The 16990-nt window shown below is 43.3% G+C and overlaps 1 protein-coding gene across 9 annotated transcripts in view; it reads right to left on the bottom strand.

Annotated features, from left to right (window-relative positions):
- FRMD4A (FERM domain containing 4A) overlaps positions 1–16990 on the bottom strand; it is a 614972-nt gene that overhangs the window by 272399 nt on the left and 325583 nt on the right. The gene's annotated exons all lie outside the window — the stretch shown is intronic.

The raw sequence follows: 16990 nt of genomic DNA, 5'->3' as shown, positions 1-16990 counted from the left end.
TTAAAACTCAAGAGCAGATGCAGATCAGATGCTCTGATTGACAAAATAAATAAAAGATTGCTTATCTGCACCCTTTATCCAGCCACAGCTGTCCTTTATTCCAAGACAAGCAACAGCAAAACACATTGTAAAAGCAGAGGAAAGTGATTAACAGCTATTGTGGAAAAACAAACGTATAGAAAAATTAAAGGGAACAAGGAAGAATGTTGACTCTGAACCTCCCATAGGACTAATCATGATTAGTTTTCCACAGTTTCACACCATGCATGGGACTGTTAAGAATAACGAATACCGTGTTCCAGAATAATGGGTCAGATGTAACCAGTGCAAGGACTGGTTAGATTGAGCAGTCAGTGGCAAACTTGTGTAAGCAACTATTTTCCTAACTGCCAGTCTGTTTACTTGATGCCAAATAAATTTTTGTGGTATACTTCATATGTAACTTCATACTTGGTTTTTTTCTGCACAGAAATTGTTTTAATATAAATGCAACGGTACATATGACATGGCCATACTCTTCACTCCTTCCCTCACAAACTGATCTTTTGACGAATTTTGAGAACCACAAACTGGTAAACTGAGCAACTATTACTCTAGAAAAATTGGATCCAGCCAACAAGTTAGTTATAAATTTATTCGGTCATTGACCAACACCAGCTAACAATGTAGTTGACAGAGGGACATTTTAGAAATCACAAAATCCATATCACCGAGTCTCAGCATGAGAGATGCAGTGGGAATTGGGGGATTATTAGTTAAATGGGAACGTCATCCAAGGAGTCATTCATTTTATGACTCAGCTTACCCTCTGAGGAACTACCTCTTTATTGTGACCTGTTTGATCTTGTATATTCTCAAGTGAGGGTGTCTAAACTTAACCATTGTTGTTTTCCATGAAACAAAACTATGCCCTGTAGATAGGTGTGGTTCAAAACTGAAATCCTGAAATTACAGTGTGCAGGCACGTCCATCTATGGTGGTCCAGGATCACTGGAACCAAAATGGAGGTATACAATTCCCTGATGAATTCTGAAAGAAAGGGCAGTGAAGCTTAATTAATAGAAATTGTCAGGTATTGGAAGCCAAGCCCCTGTGTGTGGTGGAGTGTTGTTTACTTGTTGTATGATGGGCCTTTAATCTGAGCTGAAGTGATCGTAAAAGTCTGTGCCATGGGGTCAAATGGCCTACATTGTTAATTCTCTCTCCCTGACAATTCATTTGAACATACTAGTACAGCATTTCACTTCAAATTGTTTGAAAACTCATAACCACATGCCCAGTAAACAATATTTCACCACATGTGAAATACTGTATCAATTGGACTTAATTGGAGGGTCTAACTCAGGGGTTCTTAATGTGGGGTCCATGGACCATCTGGGGGCCCATCAGAAAACCCACCATTTATAATCAAATATGGTACATCCTTTATTTTTCTTGAATTTTAATTATACCTTGACTCTTGATGAGAGATGCTGCAGTGTAACAGGCTCTGTTCCCAGGCTTCCCTAGCAATGCCCATGAAAAGGGCCCAGAGCTGCTAAAGGCAGCCAGCCACGGTTCCCTCTAAGGCATGCGCATGTGCGTGCGCTCACAAGTTTTCTGATGTCCGATCAGTTAATTTTAGATCCCGCTCAGGTTGAATTAGGAAGACTCCACTCTGAATGCACATGCGCACACCGTGCCTTGATTCTGCCACCCAGAACAAAATGTATTCCACACAGAGATGAAAAAAATTAGAGGGACCACTGGAGCCAGCCTGAACCCCATTTCTTTCTACCTGACCTCCATTGTAGCCATGATTGACCTATGAGCATTGGAATGCAATCAGCATGATCTGGCCTTCCTAGTGCCCCAGAGAAAAGGACTAAGACTGGCGGTAATCAAAAGACTGAGAATACCCTGGGCTGATAATTGACATTAATTCAGCTTTCTTGCTCTAAGAATGCCCAAATTGGGCACAATGAAAGTTACAGATCCAGGGAATATTCAAGTTCAGCATATCTTCCTCCTTTTACAGAAGCTGCAGCACACCCCAAATGATTGTCTGAGAATTGCTGATCATCAAAGAGGGAGAGAGCACCTGTCTTGTCTGTGCAACTACCAGATTGGAGAAGCGAGCATCATTCCATACTCCAACAAGCTTTCAGTTACCAGCTACATTGAGGGTCATTTCAACATGGGCATCTGCCTATTACTGCTACAAAGCCCTGAATGATTTGTTTCCAAAATGTTTAAGAGAACGCCTTCTTCTTAATGAACCTCACCACCAGTGTTCCCTCTAACAGGGATTCCCAGATGTTGTTGACTACAACTCCCAGGATCCCCAAGCAAAAGCCATTGCAGCTGGGGATTCTGGGAGTTGTTGTCAACAACATCTGGGAATCCCTGTTAGAGGGAACACTGCTCACCACCTATTAAGATCACCAGGTGAGGTCCGTCTGCAGTTGCCACTGACTCGGTTGGTGGCAACTCAAAAACAAACCTTTTCTAGGGTTGCCCCAGGACTTTGGGGAGTGCTTCCTAACAAAATTAGAGCCTTCCCCTTCTCTGGATGTTTTAAAGGAGGCTCTGAAAACATACTTGTTTAGTCAGGCTTTTAGTTTATAATTGTAAAGTTATAAGTTTTTAGAGTTTTTATGTTAATGTTTTAATTATTGTTGTGTTTTAAATTGTGAATCATCCAGAGATTTACATAAGGGGTGGTATTAAAAATGTGCTAAATAAATAAATCTCTTCTCCCAGGTAACATCTGTTAAAATAAATATGTGATGTCACATCTTTGTGACATAGCTTTGCAGTGATTCTGCTCATACCTCTGGCAGATTCCAGATGGTGTCACTTGGAGACTGTTGTTCTTCAAAATGTAAACTTTTATATGGCATCCCCCAGGACTTCATACTGCCTCCAGTGCTCTATAACATGAAACCACTGGAAGAGATCATCAGGAGATTTGGTGCAGGGGATTATCAGTAAGCTGATGACACCCAAATCTATTTCTCCACGTCAATATCACCAGAAGAAGGCATAAACTCCATAAATGCCTGCCTGGAGGCAGTGATGGGCTGGATGAGGGATAACAAACTGAGCCTGAATCCAGAAAAAATGGAGGTACTTAAAGCAATAGCAATAGCACTTACATTTATATACCGCTTTATAGCCGGAGCTCTCTAAGCGGTTTACAATGATTTAGCATATTGCCCCCAACATTCTGGGTACTCATTTTACCGACCTCGGAAGGATGGAAGGCTGAGTCAACCTTGAGCCCCTGGTCAGGATTGAACTTGTAACCTTTTGGTTACAGGGCGGCAGTTTTACCACTGCGCCACCAGGGGCTCATATTATTGTGTGGGGTCGGAACTCATATTATTGTGTGGGGTCGGAACTTATTGTGTGGGGTCAGAACTCAGGAGACTAATTTAATCTGCCTGTTCTGGATGGGGTCCAGACGGAGCCGGTAATCATCTGCGTGGCCAGTCCGGCCACCCAGGAAGGGCTACCTGATCATCTGTGGGGAAAGTGGGTAACCCACTCTCCTCACAGACCCCATTTTGGCTCTACACACAGATTGTGTGTAGAGCCTTAATGTCTTCTTCACTATGAGTCCCATTGTCCATTGAGAGGTTCATCTGCAGTTGTCACCAGCTTGTCTGGTGGCTACTCAGGGACAGGCCTTCTCTGTTGCTGCCCTGAAACTCTGGAATGTGCTCCCTGCTGAAATAAGAGCCTTCCCATCTCTGACAACTCTTAGAAAGTCTCTAAAGACACTTTTTAACTAGACTTGTGGTTTTAAATTGTTTTAAGGTTCTAATTTATGTTTTAATTTGTTTTATGCTGCTGTAAACTGCCAGAGATGGAAGTTTGGGGTGGTGTACAAATATAGCAAACAAATCTGTCATTGCAATGCCCCCTAAAAGCAACTAGCAATGAATTGGAGCTGGGGCAGGAAAACACTGGCTGACATCCTGAATAAGCCAGCATCAGCATGCTGGGAAGACGTCCCTGTACTGTGGCAAGCTTCCAGATTTACATGATCCCTCAGTTATTAAAGCTGACTGATCAGATGAGACAAGCTCTTGTGAGGAAACGCTCTTCTGATCTATTAGTCAAAGAAACACCAACACTGTACTTACCCTGAGCCAATGCTTCCAAGGCATGGGGAAGGTTTTGGGTAATGGGAGGCAGACAGGGAGACATAGCCAACAACCTCCCAGCTCCTCCACTGCATGCAAAGCTAGGGACAGGCACAGCAGTTTCTTTGGCTCATGAGCCAAAGTTCCTCTTCCAGCTCATCAGCACCACTGTTGTGCTTGTCCTTGGCTTTGTATGTGGTGGAGAAGCCAGGTGTTTGTCAGTTCTTGTCTCCCTCTCCACCTCCCCTTGCCTCTCATTGTCCTCAGAGATGTTGGGTAGGACTTCTGCCTCTCAAATCTCCCTCCTAACTCCAGACCCTCTTTTAAGCTGTTTGAAGTTCCCCAGGGGGTCTGGAACCAAACTTTGAAAACCTCTGTCTTACAGTAAAATGTCAGAAACTTGGTAGGTGTTGACACTCACCAATAAGTTTCAATATTCAAAATGTTCCTTTAAAATAACTGTGCTTACCTATTCAGTTGTTAATTTTCACTTATAAATAGAAGAGGCAATGTTTTGGGGGAAAGTATATGGTTGAATATTAATTCACAATAAATCATTTTGTCATATTTGCCACTAGTGGTACACATGCACGTGCGCGCACACACACCATTGTGCATTTTACACTCTTTGAGGTATAAAGAAAAGGGAAAAATTGGAATAGATTCCCAAAGCAACAGATGTTGCTGGGCTACTGCCAAGGGGAACATTCTACCATTGTTTTTGACATTCATTCCTGAAACAATTAAAATTATAGTGAAATACATAAGCTATTTGGCATGCTTTATAATGTTCCTAAATATAGTAACTTCTGCAGGGAGAGAGAGAGAGAGAGAGAGCGCAGTTTTGAAAGGATTGCATTTTAAATGAGCCAATTTTGTTTATACTGCAGGAGGGTATCATTTTACCCTACTTGTGTGGTTGCTCATACATCACTGTGCTAATGAGGTAATGAGTAACCAGGCGCCTGTATATTATATAACACAAGCCATGCTTTATTCCAGATAATATAACCTCAACAAATGAAAGAGTTGCTTCTAATAATAAAGACAACAGGGTGATGTGTGTCATGGTCCCCATACTGTTTAGTAACTCTAAGATGAGACCCAGTCCTGGGCCCTGACGTCAGTCCAGAGTCTGAGATAATTATAGAGTTGGAACCCCATTTTGAATCTGAAGCCCAGACTCAGCATCTGAGCCCCCTAAGGTGTCATCCTTGGAACCCCATCCCCTGAGGAGCTAACCCCTGCCACACCATGACACTACATCTGTATATCGGCACCAGTAAGGAAGAGGAGGAGCACCAGACTCCCTGTCTGAACGCTGACCCTTTAAGTCTTCCACTGTCCTGCGCTTAGAGCTACTTAAGAGCTCAGTCTGACTCTGATGGTCATTGGGATAACTTGTCCCATGGAGGTGTCTTGCCTCACCTCCTCACCTTTCAGACCTCATGGGCTCTTGTTGGCAAAGTGGGACAGGACATGGTGTCAAACCAGAAACTCACTTCCCAAGGCCCAGAATCTATTTTCAATGGCAGGGCTTGACCTTGGAACATCTCTTAATTCCTTTATGCCACATTTTGATGACTTTTGCCATACTTGGAGAACCAGGCATGGCAACAATGAATCACTCAATCAGTTGGCTGGGTGGGAGGAGGCTGATGGGATCTGTGCTCCCACAGCAGGCACTCCAACATTCAAAAATCAGGATCCAGTTGGCTCTCAGAGCTGCATCAGCAGGGAGTCTGAAACCAAAACAAAGACTGGGAGAGAGAGATGGCTGTGGAAAGAGCTGAAAATTTCCATCAGGAGTTGTGTTAAGTTCTTGCTCTTAAAATAAGGCAGAGTCTACTCACGGTTTGAAGGCCCCCAAATGGCAGGTAGTTTACTGAATAGGAAGCAAACACAGACTAACGGGGGAAACAAACATAACTACAAAAAGAATCTAGTTTTTAGCTTTGTATTTAACCCTATAAGTCCCAGTACATTACTACATCCTTCCCCTCTTAGTACACAAGCCAAACAGAATCCTTCAAATAATCAGGAACTCTCCTTTCTCTCACTGGATAACACCTCTCCTCAGATTTCTTCTAGCACCTGAGGAGTATCTGTTCACCTCTAGCCCTCATAACCTCCTGACTGGAAGTATTTGGAGGTGAATCCAAACCACCTGATGTAGAATTGTCAGGCATTTCATATCGTTCTAGTTCAGCTCTGGCCCTGGCTCTGGCTCCCAGGCACATCCGTTCTTAGGCGAATGTCCTCTTCTTGCCTCCTGACTACTCGGCTATCCTCAACTCCTATTTTAAAAGGTCCAATTTTTCTTGGATTGTGGCTGGAATCCAAGTAAGTTGAGAAGAACTAAAACTTCAGTCAAAGTCAATGCCCACAGCCTTGCTAGCTCCATGCAGAGTTAAGTGTTCCCACAGCACGTGCTGGGAAGTGGAGTCCTTTTCAGCACTTTCCACATCAAGCTCTTCGAGTGTGCCTTCCAAAAGGGCACTGGGATGCAGTACAGCTATGTGATTTTAAGGGGCTCTTGGAACTGGACCCAGAACTTTAAAGCACTGGGTCCCATGCAGAGGTGCACATTTGGAACCCCACTCATCCCCATGTGGTGCCAGCAGTGCTCTGTGTATTGACTGTGATGATTAGAAGCTGAATAACTGACACAGGTCTAGAAAGCAGCTCAAGTTACTCTGGGGATCTGAGGTCTGCTGAGGGTTATCTGTTTGCTTCCATTGCTCAGCAGGTAGATTTGTAAAAAAACCACAAATATTACAAATATTAGACTCAAGTGCTCTCTCATTCAAAGGAACTTCAAGTGTGTAGACTGCCGCTCGAGCTTCTCAGTATTAGGAGAGGCGAGGAGAGGGCACAGAACCATATAAACTGTCTTTTAAATCAAGAAGTAACTTTCCCCCACTAGCTCTCAGTTTTCTAATTGGCTGTATCTCTACTAGAGTTTGAGTACAGTATTGAGTACAGTCTGAGGCTTACATTGCAGGGATGTATACAGAACTGCCTGATACTGAGTCAGAGCAATGGTTCATATAGCCTAGACTGGTACCGTCTACTCGGTTAGAAGTAAATCTGGAAGGCTGCAAGAAGAACTCCACCCCCCACCCGACCCCCGGGGTTGCTGCCTGGAGTTGCCAGGGAGTGAACATGGAACTATCTATATACAAGCAGGCATTCTGTGGCTGAGAGCTATGGCTCCTCTAAAGTTATGTGATGAAGCTTTCACTTCAAAGCAAAGCCAAACAATGCTCAACACAACTGATGTACAAACGATACCTACTGCATGTACAATATCTGCACTGATGCACAAATACTATGCACAGTTAAGATAAAGACCTTAACTGTTACTGTAAGATATACTTGACATCTTGAATAAGAATTAATGTGTGACTTCCTAAGTCTGCAGTAATTATTAGCAATAAATGTGTCCTCATCACAGCACAACTGATGTTGCTATTTAATAATGAAAATCAGTGGTTGGCAGGATGTCTATTAGAAATGAAATGAGTGGATGAAAAGTGTACTCCAAGCTCACCAATGAGTTATCATCTGGCTCAGCCTGGCCTCATGTAAATACCATGTTAGCAAAATAGTGAGCTTGTGGACCTAACAAAGGCTATTTACCACCGTAGGCAGTGCTTTTTCTTAGCATTTCAACTAAGCATGCATTACATGTGTATTTCACAAACCATTTTTTTAAGGTCATGGCTAGCTGACATTAGCGCTTGAAATAGCCTATGGTTGCCTTTCAGTAAAGGGTGGCATTTAAACATAATTATAGAGTTATGCTGTAGAACAAAGTAAACTAAAGTCATTTTTTGTTGAGGAAAAAGAATCCCCAGAGCGATGAAAATGCAAAATAATATACTCCCAGCAAGGATTCTGCAGGCATTAGCATACAAGTGTGTGTTTTCACAACATAAAGTCATCATTTTGCCAGCGTGGTGTAGTGGGAGCCAGCATGTTGCTGGGTGACTCTGGGCCAGTCACTTCTCTCTCAGCCTATCGTACTTCACAGGGTTGTTGTGAGGAGAAACTTAAGTATGTAGTACACCGCTTTGGGCTCCTTGGAGGAAGAGCGGGATATAAATGTAAAATCATCATCATCATCATCATCATCTTGATATATAACTATTCTGTAATACAAGAAATGATATGAAGGTTCAGTGGGTAGAACTGCAAGTTTGCATTTGATTGGTTTGGTTTCTCTTCTATGGTTCCAAAAGGGAAGCTTTAGGAGAAATTTTAAACTGTTCTATTATATGTTTCTCTTACATCACAAACGCACAAAATCTTATACACGTATGTTCTGCATTTATCGGTCCAACAACATAGCTTTAACCCGCAACTCCGCAAAAGATCCATGTGGTTTCTATATGCTGTAGGAGGAAAGAAGATCAGTGCTAAGCAGGGCTGGTTTATCCATTAGGCACAATAGGCACAGTGCCTAGGGCCTATAAAGGTCCCAAGGGCCTACAAAAAATTTTTAGGCCCCCCAAATCTCAGATGACTAAAAAAAAGAGAAAAGAAAACTGCTAAATACAACTTAATAATTTGTTTTAATTGAATTTCTTTAACAGCATAACAAAAATAGTACAATGTAGAGTGTTGGATAACTAAGTTCAATGATATTTGCTCCAACTTATTTTAAGTACATGTACATTAAAGATTAATGTTGCAGTTCTTTTTGTCAGCAAAATCATGTACTACATTTTCCATTTTCAATTTTTGCAAAAGCTCATTCTCAGTCAAGAGTAGTGCAAGTGAAGATAGTCATTTCTGTACCATGCTTTATGCAAACCAGTTCTTTACATATTTCAGCTTTGAAAAAGAGTGCTCCCCTTTAAAAAAAAAAGTTCCAAAAATGGCAAGACACATTCTAAAAGCAATTTTAACATTGGGAGGCTTGTCACCAAACTCTCCCCATCTCAGCCCACAATACACTTTCCTGTGAGGAAATTATCCTAATGAATAATTCAGCCCTGCGGATACCCATTCTGATACATTAGACAAATTATGGGACATATTAAAGGTAAAGTGTGCCGTCAAGTCTGTGTCGACTCCTGGCAACCACAGAGCCCTGTGGTTGTCTTGGTAGAAAACAGGAGGGGTTTACCATTGCCATCTCCAGCAGAGTATGAGATGAGCCTAGCCCGCTTTTTGGCGGTCGTGTGCTGCCACGTGAGACGAGCGGCTCACCGCAACAAACCGCCCTAACTACCCTTCCCCTTAGCCCAGGTTAGTGGAGCAAGTGCTCCGCTAACCGGGGTTAATGGATTGTATGTTGCCATGGTGCGGCTCCACGCTGTGGCAACTCATGAGTAGACCCCAACCAGGAGGCTAAAAAGCAGACTCCCAGCTCGGGGGGTCTCTCCAGCATGCTCTGTGTGCTTGCGCAGAGCATGCTGGAACTTCCAGGGGCCACACAGCCCCTGAACTTGCAAGCCTCCACCGGCTCCATAATGGAGCCAGCAGTCATGTGGACAGCTGATCCGGTCACCCAGGGCAGCCTGCAGGATCGTCTGCGGGGAGAGTGGGCTAAACCCACTCTCCCCGCTTAACCCCATCTGGCGGTTCCCACTGATCGTGGGAACCACCTCAAGGAGGGTTTAAAAACAAACAAAGATTTCCCCCACACCATTTCCCCACCACAAATCGCACCTCAAAGCTGCTGTTTGAATGGTGTGGAGAGGCCAGAGAGCCCACCCCCTCAATATAAGAGTTCAAGGTCACCCAATAAAACCCATTGCTACTATGATTAAGGCAGACAAAAGGAAATACTTCTACAATGCAAAATTAAATTATGGAGTTCACTGCCACAAGATGTGATGATGGCTTTAGATGTCTTTAAAAAGGTTAGATCCATCCTCCAGGAATGTTCAATCACTGTTAGCCATGGTAGCCAAAGGAAACCCTTCATGTACAGAGGCAGTATATTTTAGATAGCAGATGCTGGGGACAAAAATGAATGTCCTGGAGCATCTGGCTGCTGTTAAAAACAAAATGCTGAAGTAGATGAAATAGACAAAAGGGATATGGTCAGAAAAGAGGCTTTGGCCACCTCTGCATGAGCAGTTTCCTATTAGGCCCACCTGACCTGCCTTCTCTGCACTGTAATAAGCTTCTGACCAATACAGTCTGCATTATCTCAGAAAATGGCTATAGGGAGGAAGGTATCATGATCTGTGCCATTTCATAGCAAATTCCAATAATTTCAGAGCAGTGAAGCTATCCTGGGAGCATCCTCACTGCATTGCTGCCAAAGGCTTCTGGGGTCAAGCTCTGGAAAAAATAAACCAGTTCAGCAACTGGACTCAGAAGAAGTCACTTGTGCACTGGCTGTGTCAATTGACTGGTGCCACATGATGTCACCAAGGAACACCCCAATTCCTGGAGCAAAATAAAAATAAATAAATACCTGTCTTGAAATACAGAGAGAGGGGGAGGGGGAGGCAACAAATTGATAGACAAAGGGCTAAACTGTATCCATCAGGGGGAAGAGGAGGGTGGTGAGGCCTGGAACAGTGACAGCTCTGTGCCTCTTTGTAGGGGAGCTGGATCACGTCAGATGTTTGGCTCACAACCTTTCTGATCAGTCTTTGCTTACAAGCAATGATATTCAGTTATGTATTAGGATTCAGCTGTTGCTGGTAACTTTTCTTCACACAAACCCTTTGCTTTGTGCAAACCAGTCATACTTAAGTGATTAAAAAAGAAAGAAGTGAACAATATAATGGTGGATGACTCCATGACTATTCCCTGATTCTGGTGCTGTCTGCCAGTGAGCTATAAATCCCCGTCAATGAGAAACTGACCCCTGTTCAAATATTTGTGTTGGCACTTGTTCCCCACTTGGAAAGGGATTTACTTCTTGGCATGACAACAAAATGTCCTCAATAATAGAAACTCTGAAAAATGTACATATCAAATAAAGATGCAGTCGGTTGCTAGAAAACTCACACCGTTGTTCCCTTGATTTTATTTTCTTTCTTTATAACATAATGTGTTCAGGCTAGGGGAATATATTTCTTTTTTAAAGATGCATGTGATTTCAGCAAGTCCTGATACTGGTGGATGATTGCACTGAAGCTTTTTCAAATGCTTTTCATGAAAGAAAAAAGTAAAAGAGCTGCTCTGTATTACTATCAGTCATGGTTTAATCAGATCTGATGCTTAAACAGAAAAAACAGAATTGTTCAGCTGCAACAGATTGTTTTTCTGTTTGTTTGGAGTCATGAGCTTCTTCTTTCTTCCTGTAGAGTTACATGTAAGAGGATAAAGAAATACAGGAGGAAAAATAATTGTAGGGAAAATAATTCTTGTCCAGTACATGGTGGAATATTCAGTTCAGGAAATTAAGCTACCAATTAAACGAAGTTGCCTCTGTGTCAGACGTTTGATTCAAAAAGAAAGAAAATGAGACCTATTTCTTATCTTTATACTGCTGGTCTGTAGTTTCTTAAGGAAGAGATACAAAGAGTGGTGTCAATTTGTAGTGGAGAGAGAAACTGCCTGAAACTTTGGAGAAGCCGCTGCCATCCTATGTAGGCAATACTGAACTATATGGGCTGATGGTCTGACTCAGTATAAGGCAGCTCCCTATGTTCCTAATGTGCTTGTGAGCCTCTCCCTCTCCCTCTCTTCCCCAGGATTGTTTTGGAATCCTGTGGAAGAGAGCAAGTTCTTTCATCAGTGGCCGGTACACTGAAGGGAGGGGGTGCTGTAGCTGATGCTCACACTGGTTCATCACCATCCTCCTGGCTAGCAGCTGCAGCACACAGGGATTTAAAATCGAAGGACACAGCAAAGTAGGAGTGGGCCCTGGGACAGGATTTGCAGATGGCCCACCCCACCCTGGGCAATGGCAGCAGGTAGTGCCTGTCAGGACATGAGTAAAGTAAAGGTAAAGTGTGCCGTCGAGTCGGTGTTGACTCCTGGCAGCCACAGAGCTCTGTGTTTTTTCTATGGTAGAATACAGGAAGGGTTTACCATGAGATGATGCCTTTCCACATCTTCCTATATTGCTGCTGCCTGATATAGGTGCTTCCCATGGTCTGGGAAACATACCCACGGGGATTTGAACTGGCAACTTCTGGCTTGCTAATCAAGTCATTTCCCCACTGCACCATTAGGTGGCCAGGACATGAGTACCTATGGCCAAATCAATGGTCGCACTTGGCCCTACCTCTGTGCCAGCCACTCTCTGGTGAATCTGACATGGTCTGATAACATCACCAAGCTGGTGAGGCAGAGCTACCCTAAATCCAGCAAGAACAGGCCTACCTTAATGGAGCCATCTGTTCTTGATGGGATTGGGTAGCTCCTCCTCCATGTTGGCTTAGTCAGAGAGCAGCCAACACAGAGTTGGGGTTGAGTGTGGCCATTGAGATGGCTAGAAGTGCTAGTATTCCAACAGGTAATGTGAATGTGGGCACTTGTGCGAAAGTGGGGGAGGCAGCAGGCAGCCTCTGGAGTTATCCCAAGACTTCACCTCCCCAACTCAATGGTAGCCACACATCTGGGAAAATTCATCATGGACATAAGTTCTTACAGGCAATTATAGTATTACATTGTACTTTTTGCCACTGTAATTGTCGCTGCACAACTTATACAATTTTCACCATAGAGATGCCAGGAATAGTGAGACACCACTCTACCTCCATAGAGAATTGTGACTAATGGCGACATTCAGTAATTCAACTTTTGTGTGTGACTCTACTTTTCTTCTATCTCTGTGGTAACACACAGCTTCTGAAAGCAGCTGTGAACTGCTGGGTTTTTTTGTTTTTTGTTTTTGTTTTGTTTTGCTTCCTGCTAATTGGACAAAGGTATATTTTATATTATACAAGTAGTTGAGGCCTGTTGTTGACCAGGCAAAGTCATTTTGTGTAGAGTACACTTATAGTGAATTACGAAACTATGAAATTTCAAGAAATCAAATATATGTAGTAGGTTTTTTTAAATAAAAAAAATATGTGCTTACAAAAGGGAAATAAAAGAACAGTTTGAAATGTGAAGGATTTCAACTTCAAACATTTTTATTGAATAATGACCATATACGGTAAATTTAATTCATAGTAAATTTGAATCTGAGAAAGATCTTCTGCTTTTCTTGGGCATGATGTCATTTTGGAATTATTGATCTGATTATTGAGTGTTAAAAATCTGTTGAAAACAATAACAGTAAAATATAATTATATTTCTTCTTTAAAATAAAATAAACCTTTCCCTGGGCATATTCTGGTATAAAAGGTAGTGCATTCAGCTAATCTAAGTGGCAGAATTGTTCATGCAAAATTTGGTATCTGTAGGTAATTTGGAAATATGATATTCACACTTTCTTAAAAAAAAAAAAACTACCAAAAAAGTACTGAAATTTTCACTGAAAAGAAATTTTCAGATTTCCAGTATGAAAAGTATTGCATTCAGCTAATTCAGGTGGCAAGATTGTTCAGGCAAAATTTGGCATCTGTAGGTCATCGGAAAGTATGACTTTATTTCATACAAACTCTACAAAATATATAATAGATTTAGCAGGGAGAGAACAATTACACACAGCACTTTGAAAACTTTTCTTGTTGAAAAGCATAATAATAAATACTAGCTGGGCTCGGCGCAGAGCATCTGTGCCTCTAGCTGCCTGCACCACCACCACCTCCCCCCCATCGCCGCTGTTTCCCATCGCCGTTGTTTTCTCTCCCACCCCCACCCCGCCCACTCAGCTTCTTCCTTCCCCTGCCCACTGCTCCACTTGCTATCACTGCCTTCTTCCTCGGCTGCTGTCACTGGCACTTTGTCCACTTGCCCGTCCTCCTGCCCATCCCTCGCCATTTTGCCCGCCTATGCGGCCCGTGGCCTGCGGCTGTTTTGTCCTCCTGCTTGTTCTGCTGCTGGCTAGCCTATCCAGCAGCTCTCTGAACTCTCGCAAGAGCTGCCACACATGGGATTAATCATGGCTATGCCAAAGAGAATTAAATATATAGAAGATTATGGCTGTGCAGTCAGGTTGGTTTGACTGGCATGTTGGACCCAATATGCTCTCTGATGGACATTATAAGAATGAGTTCAGAGATGACCGCAGGGAGCCCTGACAGTAGGAACCTCTGGTTGAGCTCCCTTCTGTCATGTCTGAACTCAGTTGATGTTTCAACATTCCTGATGGAATGAGAGGTGGCATGGTGGCCATTTAACTTTTAAATGGCTGAGAGGCACTGCAAGGGATATTTTGAAATTACATGGTCAGTGAGTCACCTCTCAGCTGAGAGGTGCTGTGTTGCCCATTTAACTGGGGTCTGACAGGAATATTAAGACATACTGAATTTCCAATCTGACACAATCTGACCTGACAATTTTGCAATGTTGGCCCTTCCAACAATATATCTGTTGAGTCAGATTGGACCAGACACTTTTTAGGCTGTACAGGCCTAATCAATATATTTCTACTAATAACGTGTGCTTTGCTTACTCTGGGAGATACCTCTCTCTCCAGGTAAGCAAGAGTGGCTGCTCCCAAAATAAATGTGGCACAACTGTTGAAAAATCCATCTACAAATGTGCAAATTCACTAAAATGCAACTCATGTTTAGTACTAGAACAAAACAGATGGATGGATGGATTCCTTCTGAGTTAGACATGAGCAGCTGGGGTCAAACTCCTTTTCAGTCATGAAGCTCACTGGATGGCCTCAAACAAGCACAATCTCTCAGCTCAGTCTAACTTATCACACAGGGTTGTCCTGAGAGTAAAATGAGATAACTCCATATATGGTACCCCGGTGAAAGAGCAGGCATATTCCAAGGAGACAATCACACTGTTAAAAAGACATCAACTAATACTAGCATTAAGTATTCAGTCTGTTTCAGAAGCTGTCTATTGCCCCCAACATTCTGGGTACTCATTTGACCGACCTCGGAAGGATGGAGGCTGAGTCAACCTTGAGCCCCTGGTCAGGATGGAACTTGCAACCTTCTGGTTACAGGGCAGCAGTTTTACCACTGCACCACCAGGGGCTGCCGGGACGCATTTACCCTGGGCACACCCAGGAGAATTATATATATAGATATTATATTATATTTAATTTGATTTCTATACTGCCCTTCCAAAAATGGCTCAGGGCAGTTTACACAGAGAAATAACAAACAAATAAGATGGATCCCTGTCCCCAAAGGGCTCACAATCTAAAAGAAACATAAGAAAGACACCAGCAACAGTCACTGGAGGTACTGTGCTGGGGGTGAAAAGGGCCAGTTTCTCTTCCCCCTGCTGCAGTCTCTCTTTTGTAGTCTTCCCCTGTTGTAGTCTCTCATCAAAATCTATGTGAATGCTTCAGGGGAGGGACATATTCTTTACAAAGAAGCTCTTCACACAATCCACGTGAAGAGCTTCGGGCGGGTCTGAGGAGAGAGTGGGTTAACTTATCCCTCCCCACAGAGGATCATCCAGACATCTCTGGGCAGCCGGATCGGCCGCCCAGATGATTACCGCCTCCATTTTGGAGCCGGTTGGGAGCCGGGCGGTTTGGGGGTCCCCTGGCTCCCGGAAGCTACACAATGCACCACGCAAGTGTGTGGTGCATTATACGGAGCCTCCCAACACTGGTCACAAGGCTAGTTGTGTATTGGTATTGTGTGAAGCCATGCGGCAGCAACACACAATCAATAAGCCCTGTTTTTCGCCTCAAACCTGGGTTAAGCGGCAGGCTACTTTACTGGGCTTGCTGCTGCGCTGCCACCGGGATACGCGTGGCTCTTGGCAGTCCTCATGCACAGCGAAAACTGGACTGGACTTCCCTAGCCCCGTTTTTGCTGTGCGTGTGAATAGCTTCATTATTTAACGGAATCAAAGTCGAAGTATGTGCAGCTACACTTACTCCAGGCCTCTTCCTTTTCACCTTTGTTTCTCCTATTGCCAAAATATAGACTGCAAGTTTCTCAGGGCAGGAATCAGTCTTTCCTTGCCTGTCAGTCTGGTAAAGTGTCATGTTTATTAATAGCACTATATGTATAAAAACATCTCCTGCAATCAAACTATCATGAATAAAATATTAAGGGGCCTCTTTTTCAGCAATTACACCTGTGTGGGTGATTGCTGAGGATCAAGGAAGAGGATCAGGGAAGAGCAGCAGGGGAGAGATTGCCTTGCAAAATTCTGCTAGCCTGATCTTGTGAAGTCAGGGTTGAGAAGTGGGAAGGGGGTGGGGGTGGATATTCCCTAAGGAGATAAGGCAAATTTCCATATAAGATTGTATCAGTTGGAGTAGTCACCTGTACATGGGCTGAATGGGGACAGTGGACCGCTCAATGTAACACTATTTTTGGAGGGTTATCACAGTCCTTAAAATGTCCAGAACTGGACACAGTATTAAGAGCAACGTCTAATAAATTGTAATGGATTCAGGGGAGGGCAGCAAAGATAGTGAGGGGTCTGGAAGCCAAGTCCTCTGAGGAATAGTCAAAGGAGCTGGACAGGTTTACCTTGGAGAAGCGAAGACTATGGAGATATGTGACAGCCATCTTCAAATACGTGAAGGGCTGTTGCACAAAGAGAGAGCAGATTTGTTCTCTGGTGTTCCTGGAGGCAGAACTAGAACTAATTGGTTGAAATTACAAGGAAGCAAATTCAGGCTAGACGATGAGGCCATTCACACAATCAAAAACTGTGTTCTACCCTGGTTTGGGATCTGTTTGTACTCCCAATTTTTGATTGTGTGGAAGCAAGGTTAGAGGAAAACCTGGGTAGAAGTGATTGTGCGGAAGCAAGGTTAGAGGTTCTCCTACCTTGCTTCCACACAATCACTTCTACCCAGGTTTTCCTCTAACCTTGCTTCCACACAATCAAAAATT

Source organism: Hemicordylus capensis, chromosome 5 (assembly GCF_027244095.1).
Source record: "Hemicordylus capensis ecotype Gifberg chromosome 5, rHemCap1.1.pri, whole genome shotgun sequence".
NCBI classification, from domain to species: Eukaryota; Metazoa; Chordata; class Lepidosauria; order Squamata; family Cordylidae; genus Hemicordylus; species Hemicordylus capensis.
The sequence above is the reverse complement of the archived record's forward strand: the minus strand, read 5'-3'. Positions and strand labels throughout refer to the sequence as shown.